Source organism: Phaseolus vulgaris, chromosome 1, assembly GCF_000499845.2.
Source record: "Phaseolus vulgaris cultivar G19833 chromosome 1, P. vulgaris v2.0, whole genome shotgun sequence".
Classification (NCBI taxonomy): Eukaryota; Viridiplantae; Streptophyta; class Magnoliopsida; order Fabales; family Fabaceae; genus Phaseolus; species Phaseolus vulgaris.
Genome location: NC_023759.2, coordinates 9,161,511 through 9,171,444, shown reverse-complemented (window position 1 = coordinate 9,171,444; position 9,934 = coordinate 9,161,511). Strand labels below are relative to the sequence as shown.

Here is a 9,934-nt window from a genome sequence, read left to right as displayed (position 1 = left end):
CAAAAAGTTGTCCAACATACGAGGACAACGGAGATATGTATTTAAAGAGTTTTCTATCATTTTCATTAAGAAGAACAAATAAGAAACATGAAAAAGATAGCGAGAATAAATATTAGGTAGTAATTTGTATGGCACAGATGGTGAAGTTATACATATATATAGTAAGACTCACTATTTGATTCACGTGCATAGATTTAAACTATCTTCATAGTGACTAATACGGATAAATGAGCTCCAATGTATGAGACCAATTAATCTAGTTCAAATACCACTTTTTTAAATTCTCAAGACCAAACCTCTAACTACAAATAATTTAAATTCTCATTTCTTAAAATCATGTCATATATAAGGTAATATCAAGAACACCGTATTATGGTCAAACAATACCAATCAAAACAAAACAATGAGATTAAAGAAACCTTACTTGATAAAGAATATTATAATTTGTTATTCATTCATCAGGCTTGCTTTTCATTTATTTTGAAGAGTGCAAGTATTTATCGCATTGTAATGTTCTTATTTATAAACAAATTATTATGATTGCATTCTTTTCATTTTGAACTCTAATTCCAAAATTTCATTCCAATTGAGTTATAATTTTTAGGATTAGTTTGTTAGAGATGATGAAAGGGTAAATCTTTCACGTAAATTGTAAAATATAGTTCAATAATTTATATCTAAAGGGTTTCTAATGGAGTAGAAGAAAAGAATATAATCAAGCTTACATCTCTTCCATTAAATTTGTCATGCCATGAACAATACCAAATGAAAAAAAAAATATTTTTATTCTTATCCGAGTAAATGAATATCATAAAAAAGAAACCTAAGTTTGTAGTCTTGTTAATCTATGTGCTAAGATTTTTATTAGTCTTATGATAAGTAGTTTTGTCGAAAGGGTTTGTTAAGACCCTAGATAAATTTTTTTCCTTTTAATTGATTTGAGTTTTGGTGCAACTACTTTCAAACATTTTAGATGAAATACTTGATTATTATTCTCACATGCCTTTCTTAAATACTCCATTTCTTCAATACAAATTATTTTGTCATATTAGGAGCATGTATGTCATGCAAGAGTTATTTCAATTATTTCTTCCAACCCAATTCGTCTTATATTGAAGTTCTCCAAAAACATGTTAACAAAACTCTAAATTCAATTTGCTTATGTAAAATTTGTTAGATTATGGCGTTAGATGAAACATTTGATTAACTTATCTTGTAGGATTTTCGTGAAATGAAAGGTGAAAAGAAGATTCATATTCGTTTGTTATCTTGATATTGTCAAATGCAGCCTCAGGACTTAGAAAATCGTAAATAATATTATAGCGTTAATGAAGTTGCATGTATAATGTTTGATATTAAGAGATTTTAGAATTACACAAGTAATTAATTTTGTGTTAATAATGATTGTAATAAATTATTTATCACTAATGTTTTGCTACAGTTTTTAGGATTGTAAATAATAAGTTTACGGGTTTAAAATGCTAATAAAATAAAACAAAAGACCATTAAACATAAATTTTTGTATAGTGTATAAAAGTATTAAGATTATTGCTTAAAAAAATTCAATGATGCGTGACCCAACTTAATTATAAAGTTACTAATAGTTGTTCCACCATTATGAGATTAGGCAATGAATTTTTGTCCTATGATGGAAGTTGGTAACATTGTACACATGGTTTTATTTATTTATTTATTGGAGAAATTTTAGTTAAAAAAACTCGCATATAAGTTAATGGTTTAATGTCATTTGGGATATTAGAAAGACTATTTATTTCACACTCATCAAAACTTTTCTTAAAATACGTGTTTAGAAGCAAATTAAAATAAAACTAATTAAAGTAACAAATTATATTTGATTTGATGAATTCTTTGATTACTTTCACATACAATCCTTTACTATTATCAAGCTTACAACACAATCTTAATTATTGTAGAATTTAGTACATGCACTTACCAGAAAATATACCTATTTAATTTATTATTTTAACTAAATTCACTTGTTATTATATTTGATCAAGTTTTAAATAACAGTTAATAAAAAACTTAGGATGCTACAACTACTTTAGTATAATGAACATATATGAAAACTTTTAACAAATGTTTAAATTTATTATTTTAAACTTTTAAGTATACAACAATAGAAAATAGCTCAAACAATATGTAAATATTATTAATGAACAAACTCTAAAACAATGTTCAAGTCAATAAGTTGGATGCAAATAAACAATTAATATGCATTATCAAATACCATTACAATAAAATCATAAAATACAATAAAATCATGAAATAAAAACCAATTTTTAGATACTAAAATAATTAGTTGCAATAATAACTAAATTAGATACCATTTTAAAAACTAAAAAAAAAAATTGGTTTCTAAATTAGTTTCTATTATTGTTAAATAGTTTTTAAATTGGTATCTAATTAGCAACCAATGTTTTAACTACCAATTATTTAGTTTATAAATTTGGTAGCAAAAACTTTGGTTGCTAATTAGATATTAATTTAGAAACTATTTAACAATAATAAAAACTAATTTAGAAACCTATATTTTTTTTTTAGTTTCTAAAATGGTCTCTAATTTAGTTACTATTGCAACTAATTATTTTGGTCTCTAAAAATTGGTTTCTATTTCATGATGATTTTCTTGTAGTGTACTTTCATCCAGTGGAGCATTAGTGGCAATCTCCATGGAATTGGTTGAAGAACTAATGAACTGAGGCAATGTTGTTTGGTTAGAGCAAAGTTTTTCCAATGTTTCATGTGGATATAGAGAAGGCTTTGGAGGTATTTTAAGGTTCTCAATGTCTCCTTCAAGCATTTCGACTACTTTATTAATGGAAGGACGATCATTTGGTTTTAATTGTATGCACCAAAGTGAAACTATCATCAGTTTTTTTGCAATTTTCTTCTCTTCCTCTATGACATCTTCCATTTCTATATCTTTCTCTTTGTCAAGTTGATCATAAATCCAAAAGGGAAAGTAAAGTTGGCTTGAACGCTCTGCATGAGGGTTTAAGTTTTTCCTCTTACTTGCTATCTCCATCAAAAGCATTCCAAAACTATAAACATCAGACTTATCTGATATTTTTCCAATATTTGTATAAAACAATTCTGGAGCCATGTATCCAATTGTCCCTCTTGCTGCTGTCATAGTCACAACACTCTTGTCTATTGGATATAGTTTTGCCAATCCGAAGTCAGAGACTTTTGGGGTGAATTTTTCATCAAGTAGGATGTTGTGGGGTTTGATGTCAAAATGCAAAATCTGCATCTCACAACCATGGTGTAAATATGTAATCCCATGTGCTACTCCCATTGCTATATTATATATTGTGTCATAAGTTAAATGCGTATTTCCTTCACTTGAAAATATAAATTTGTCAAGAGATCCATTGGGCATGAACTCATAAACAAGGGCACGTTTTGAGCCTTCAGCACAATATCCAATTAACTGCACTACATTTTGATGATGTATTCTTCCAATGGTTGCAACTTCATTGATAAAGTCTTGTCCATTACCTTTTGACTTTCGTAACACTTTTATAGCAACAGAAGGTTCACTACGCAACTTTCCCTTGAATACAGAGCCATAACCTCCTTCACCTAATTTTTCATTAAAACCTGTGGCCATCTTCTTAATCTCCTTGTATGTGTATCGAATAAGCATCAAACTATTTTGCTCTAAATAACTTTCAATATTTTCGTATTCTGACTAATGCCTTCTTCTCCACTTATATGTCAAAAGAGCACTAAACAATATGGTGCCAACAACATATCTAAGTATGAAGTATGGTAGAACATACTGTCCCAACCTAATTAATACTAATTGATGTGCACCATAATATAAAATATTTTTGTTTGCTCCAATAACCAAGCCTGTGAATTAAAATCGCAAATGTCATCATGTTAAAATAAAGAAAAAAAATACTTTCCTTAAAATAAAACAAAAATCACTTATCAACTTCTTTTTATTAATATAATAATAATAATTAAATCTTTAAACTTTTAAAGTTATTTATACTTATTATTATTATTATTATTATTATTATTATTTTCATCATTTATGGTATTATATAGTGCCAATACATTTTTTATAATTATTTTTTATGTTATGTTTTAATTAAAAATTTATTCTTTAATAGATAAAAGTATATATTTTATTTAATAAAACAAGTAATTGAATAATTTATTTCTACTAAAAATAATATATATCATTAAATAAAAAGAATACATATTTCATAAGAAGAATAGATAACTATCTTTAACGTCATTTTTAATTAGATAATTTTATCTCTTAATAAATAAAAATATTTTATTTAATTAATAAAATAATAATTAAATAATATATTTCTATCAAAACAATAACTTTTTTTACTTAAAAAGTAGTAGAAACACAGTAGTTCTCGCGCTTATATTCAAACTAACGAAAACACATTTTTCTCACATGTGTAATCACATCTTTATTATATTCAAATAGATAATTTTATAATTTTAATACTTTTATAGTCTTTTATTTTATTTTTATGAATATTTAATTAAAAAATAATATAAATTAATATATATTATTTTGTAAAAATAGTATTGTAAAATTATATAGCTGTTATTTAAAAAAAAAAGTTCTTTAATTTTATTAAAATAAAGATGATTTATCCAATTATTTATTTTATTAAATAAATAAAAAATATAAATTTTATTTATTAAAAGGTAAACTGTCCAATTAAAAATAATTATAAATAACTTTTATAAGTTTTTAGATAAATTATTTTCTGATTTTATAGGTAGTTTATTTATATACATAGTTATTTTGGCTTTAAAAAATCGCTGCTCAAAGGATAAAAATAGGATTAAAAAATTATATAAACATTATTTTTTAATAGATAAGTTCTTTAGTTATTTTAAAATAAATAAATAAATTTATTTTATTAAATAAATAAATAAACTATTTTTATTAATAAAGGATAAAATTGTCCAATTAAAAATAATTAAAAATAATTTTTATAATTTTGTAAACAATAATTTCTTATTTTGTAGGTAATGTGTTATATAAGTAGTTATTTTAGTTTTAAAAAATATCAAAGGATAAGACAGTGAGAATTTATGTACCAAAGAGAATATTATCTTTATTAATGTTATTGCAGATAATAAAATTTTAAAAAGTATTTCTAAAAGAATGATTTAAAAGTTAAAAGAAAATGTATATTTATGTTATTTTAAATGGGAAAGTTAGACCATTACAACAAAGTTTTGTCCTCGGTGGTTAAGCAAAGTTTTGTCCTCCTATAGTGGCACTTCAACTGCAGCAGGTGGGACTCGAAGCCAAGTCCCTTGAAATATGTCCATAGAAGTTTTAACCATTACACCAGTCAAGTTTTGTTGTCATGTATGATTATTATTATATTTATAAGTATGATTATCAATATTAATATAATTAATAAAATAAAAATTAATATCATTATTAATATTGTTTAATATTATTAAATATTATTAATATTATTTAATATGATTAATATTATTTAATATGATTAATATTATAAATATTTATTAATATTATAAATAGTGTTAATATTATTAATATTATAAAAAATGTTAATTTTATATATATTTTTATTAATACTATTTATATTATTAATGTTATTATTATTGATATTATTAATTTTGTTATATTACTAATATCATTAATATTATTATTATTAATATAATACTATTTATATTATTTAAATTATTATATTAATATTAATAATATGTATAAATTAGTTATGATTATTATTAGTTATGAATATGAATTATGTTTTTATAATTTTTCATATTATATTAATATTTTTAATATTATGTATATAATTATTATGATAATAGTTGGTAGGTAATAGAGATTACTGGGTGATAATTCGTAAGTAATAGAGATTTGTGAGTAATAGTTGGTAGGTAATAAGATTCGTAGGTAATAGTTGGTAGATAATGCTGAATTTACCTACGGATTCAGAATTCGTGGGTCATAGTTGGTAGGTAATGCTGAATTTACCTACGGATTCAGAATCTGTAGGTAATGTCCGTAGGTAATGTTGTTCGTAGGCAATATCCGTAGGTAATGCTGAATTTACCTACGGACTCAGATCCGTGAGTAAAAATCCGTAGATAATACTGATTTTTTTTGTAGTGAGTTATTCTTATACGACTTAAGCACAAAAGATGAATTTTGCACAAACCTTGAATAATGTTGGTGATATCCCTCTTTCACTGTTATCTTCTTCTTGCATTAATGGAGATTTGATATCTATTCAAATTGATGTAGATGTGTATCTCGTAGGTCTTGAAGAAGGTAAAAATCACCTTCATGGAAGAATAGTACTATCCAAAGGTGACAAACCTCTTACTCATATGAACATGAGCAAAAAGTTGGATCTTGCATGTAAGTCTTAAGGATTTTGGAAAGTTATTCCTTTGAGAAAAGGGTTTTATGAATTTGTTTTTTCTTCTCTTGAAGACATTAGAAGAGTCCTAGCAATGAGGTTATGGAATCTCAATTTGGGTATCTTGATAGTCTTTGCTTGAACCAGACTTTGTGCCATCTTAAATGAAACTCACCAAAGCTCCATGTTGAGTGAAAATCCAGTCTTCCTATGGAATATTGGAAACCAAAAAGAATTTTCTCTATAGAGAAATGGATTAGTACTCCTTTTTCCCTTGATGACCGCACCATGAATAAATTTAGAGGTTTTTTTTGCTTATTTGATATGTTATATGCTTTCTCTAATCAAATTTTGGTGGAAATACTTGGTTTTGCTTTTTTGTAGATATTGAATTTGAGAAGTTGCCTCCATTTTTCTCTTTGTGTAAAATGACAGGGTATGATATTTCTAAATGTAGACTACATCCTTATTGAACAAGGTTGCTTTGATGATTTCCAAATCCAGCTTGAAGAATCTGTTGTTGTGTGTAGTTAGGTAGATTTTGAGTTGTTAATTTGCACTTAGTTATGATCCAAGTTCGTATGATTTGAAATCTTTTTTGAAAGTTTTGTTTTTCAAATTTGTGTTAATTTTAGTTAGTTGTTTCGTGTTTTAAATCGTTGAAAAAGCTTTTGTTCTAATTTGGTGACTACAACAAGTTTTTCAAATGGTTAATTTATCACGACAACCGATTGAATTACATTTAAGGTTTTTAAAAAGATTTAAAAATGATTTGTTTTCTTTTGTCTTTTTTGTAAAGAAAAAATAGTCAGTTATTTCGATAAATGAACAAACTTTTTATGTTGAGTTTTTAACCGAAAGTGAAAACAATAAGTTTGTTCTAAAAATTAATTAAGTGATTTTAACAAAATTTTGTTATGATTTTCAAATGTTTTTAAATGTTTGTAATAGATTTCATTTAATGATCAAACTGTTTTAACCATCTTTTAAAGTCTATATAAAGACTGTTTTCTGATCATTTCAAAAAGAAGAAGAGAGTTTATTGAACATGTTTTTCAAGAGAGAAGATGAAAGAGCTTTTAATCATTCTTGAAGTTTTGGATCATTGCTTCTGTGTGAAATATGATTATGAGTTTTTTGTTCTATTGTTTTTCAACTGTATAAAGCTTAGGTGTATTCTAATTCATTCTTTTAATTTGTATTGTGTGTAAAACAATTTCATATTGTGTTTCTAGAAACTGTGTTTTTGTTAAGTGTTGTGTGTTCTTGAAGGATTCAAGATCAACACTCTTGGTTGTGTAATATATTTTTTGATTACTTAGTGAATTCCCAGTGGTTTGCAGGGGATTTGATGTAGCTCTTGGTTTATAGTGAACCAATATAAATTTCTTTGTGTGAATCTCTCTTCCCTAATAAAATGTTTTAAATACTTCTATGTGTGTTCTACATTAAACAATTAGTTGATTTGTAAAAAACAATAGGTTTATATTTTTCACATAACTGTAATCTATTAAGTAACCAGTTGAACAAATAAATCAATTGATTGATTTAACTGATCTTTTCAATCTACTTCCAGCCTTTTTGAAAATCTTGCGAAAACATTTCACCCCCTTTTGTTTCAGCCCTATATTCTAACAATCCTAATAACCTTAATGACATAATCAAACCGTCTACTATTTTATCCAAACTTGTTGCAGAGTATAAACCTGTGACTATCCATACCAAAAGAAATTAAAAATGCCCCTCACAAGGAAGTGGTTAGTGTCATAGAGAAACAAAATTCTGCAGTAGAGGTATAGAAATATGATGTACTTGTTCATAAGGCAAAGGTGGTGGAAGTTGAGGGAGCTGCTATTAATCTTGATACGCTTAATTGAAGTTTTTGTTGGCCAAGTGGAGGTTGGATCTCTTGTTGGTCAAAAGTTTAAGAAATCTACAAAAGAATTATTTGTTGTTGATAATGTTTCTTTGTTTTAATTGTTGATATAAGGTCTGGTTCACGATCTCAGGATGATATTTTTTTTGATATACTCTCTTTGGAGAATTTCCACGAATCAAGTGATTTGCTACAAAAAAAAAAGACTCCTTGCCTCTTGAAAGATTTAGTCTGTTTTGAAGGATTTTTTCATCTCAAATTTGCAACTAATGCAAAAGTCCTAAATTTGCAGTTGTCAAATGAGTTACTTTTAAATCTATTTCTCAAAATTTGGCCTTGCAAATTGTTTTGAATCTCGTTTAGATGGTGAATAAGAGACTCAAGATACATGTTCGACCATCTTGGTAATGAGTATAGTTGAATCTACCTTGGCTGACATTTTCTTAGAAGAAGCCAATTTGGTTTCTAAGTTCGGAGCTGAAAAGATGGATAAGGAGAAATCATTAAGTGAAGACAATGAACCAGTTCGAACTTTCAGGAGATTGGGACGTCCTTCTAAAGTCGGAGTGAAAGCCAATAATAAAACCTCTAAAGCAAGTCAACCCAACAAAAGTAATGGTCTAGATGTGCATTAATATCATAGGATTTTGGAATTCAATCGTTTATCCGTGCTATCTTTATGGAGCTACATATTAAAAAATCTTCTTTTATTTTTATTTTTGTCTTTATTTAATTTTTTTATTTTTTGGTTTAAACTCTCAATGTAAATACTTAGGTTGCTCTTGAGTGTTATTTTTTTTTTTGTTTTTTTTACGTCAGTCTAATCTAGTCTCTCTTTCATATAATAACATGTGTTGTCTAACATTAATTTTATTTTTAAAAGATGACACTCAGAATTGGTTAAAAATAATTATCCTCTATATATAGTTGTATAACCATATATATTATTTTAATCTTATTTTTACAAAATTATATAAATATAAATTTTATAATTTTAATATTTTTTTAATATCTTGTTTGCAAAATTATATTATTTTAATGAAATAAAAATGTGGATATGAGTTTTCTTAGTATTAATAAAGGAAGTTGTTCAGTTAACATATAATAGTCAATAAAAATGAAAACAATTACTCTCCTAGAACCTGTACACAAATTCTTATCTTTAAAGTATGTCATTGGAAGAGTTAAAAATCAAAGTAATAGATCTCATCATAATAAAAAATTATTATAGGACTGTTTTGGCAAAAATAGTTTATAAATAATATTAGTTATATTTGTACAATTTTTTATAAGTATTTTTATAAAAGAAAAATAATTTTTTTAAAATTAAATCAAATTGTTTATAAATTGGAAATTAAAAAGGTTATATTAAAGAATGTCTAAAAAATAGTTTAAATATAAATTAGTTTTAACTTTTAAATAATTTATTTAATGTTTTTATATTTTTATTCAAATAAATATATTTATAAAGAAACTTGTTCCACCATACTTATTACTTATAACATATATAAATAGAGGAATAAATTTTTACCTAAAACAAATATACAAATAGAGGAACTCACCTACTTTGATACTATAAATAGTCCCTGTAAAATAAAAAACAATCTTTGAGTTAATAAATAATCTGACACAATTAAAAGTAAAATAT

General features: G+C 25.2%; 1 pseudogene; it reads right to left on the bottom strand.

Annotated features, from left to right (window-relative positions):
- Positions 1–2,614: 2,614 nt before the first annotated feature.
- LOC137815487 (rust resistance kinase Lr10-like) overlaps positions 2,615–9,934 on the bottom strand; it is a 43,070-nt pseudogene continuing 35,750 nt past the window's right edge.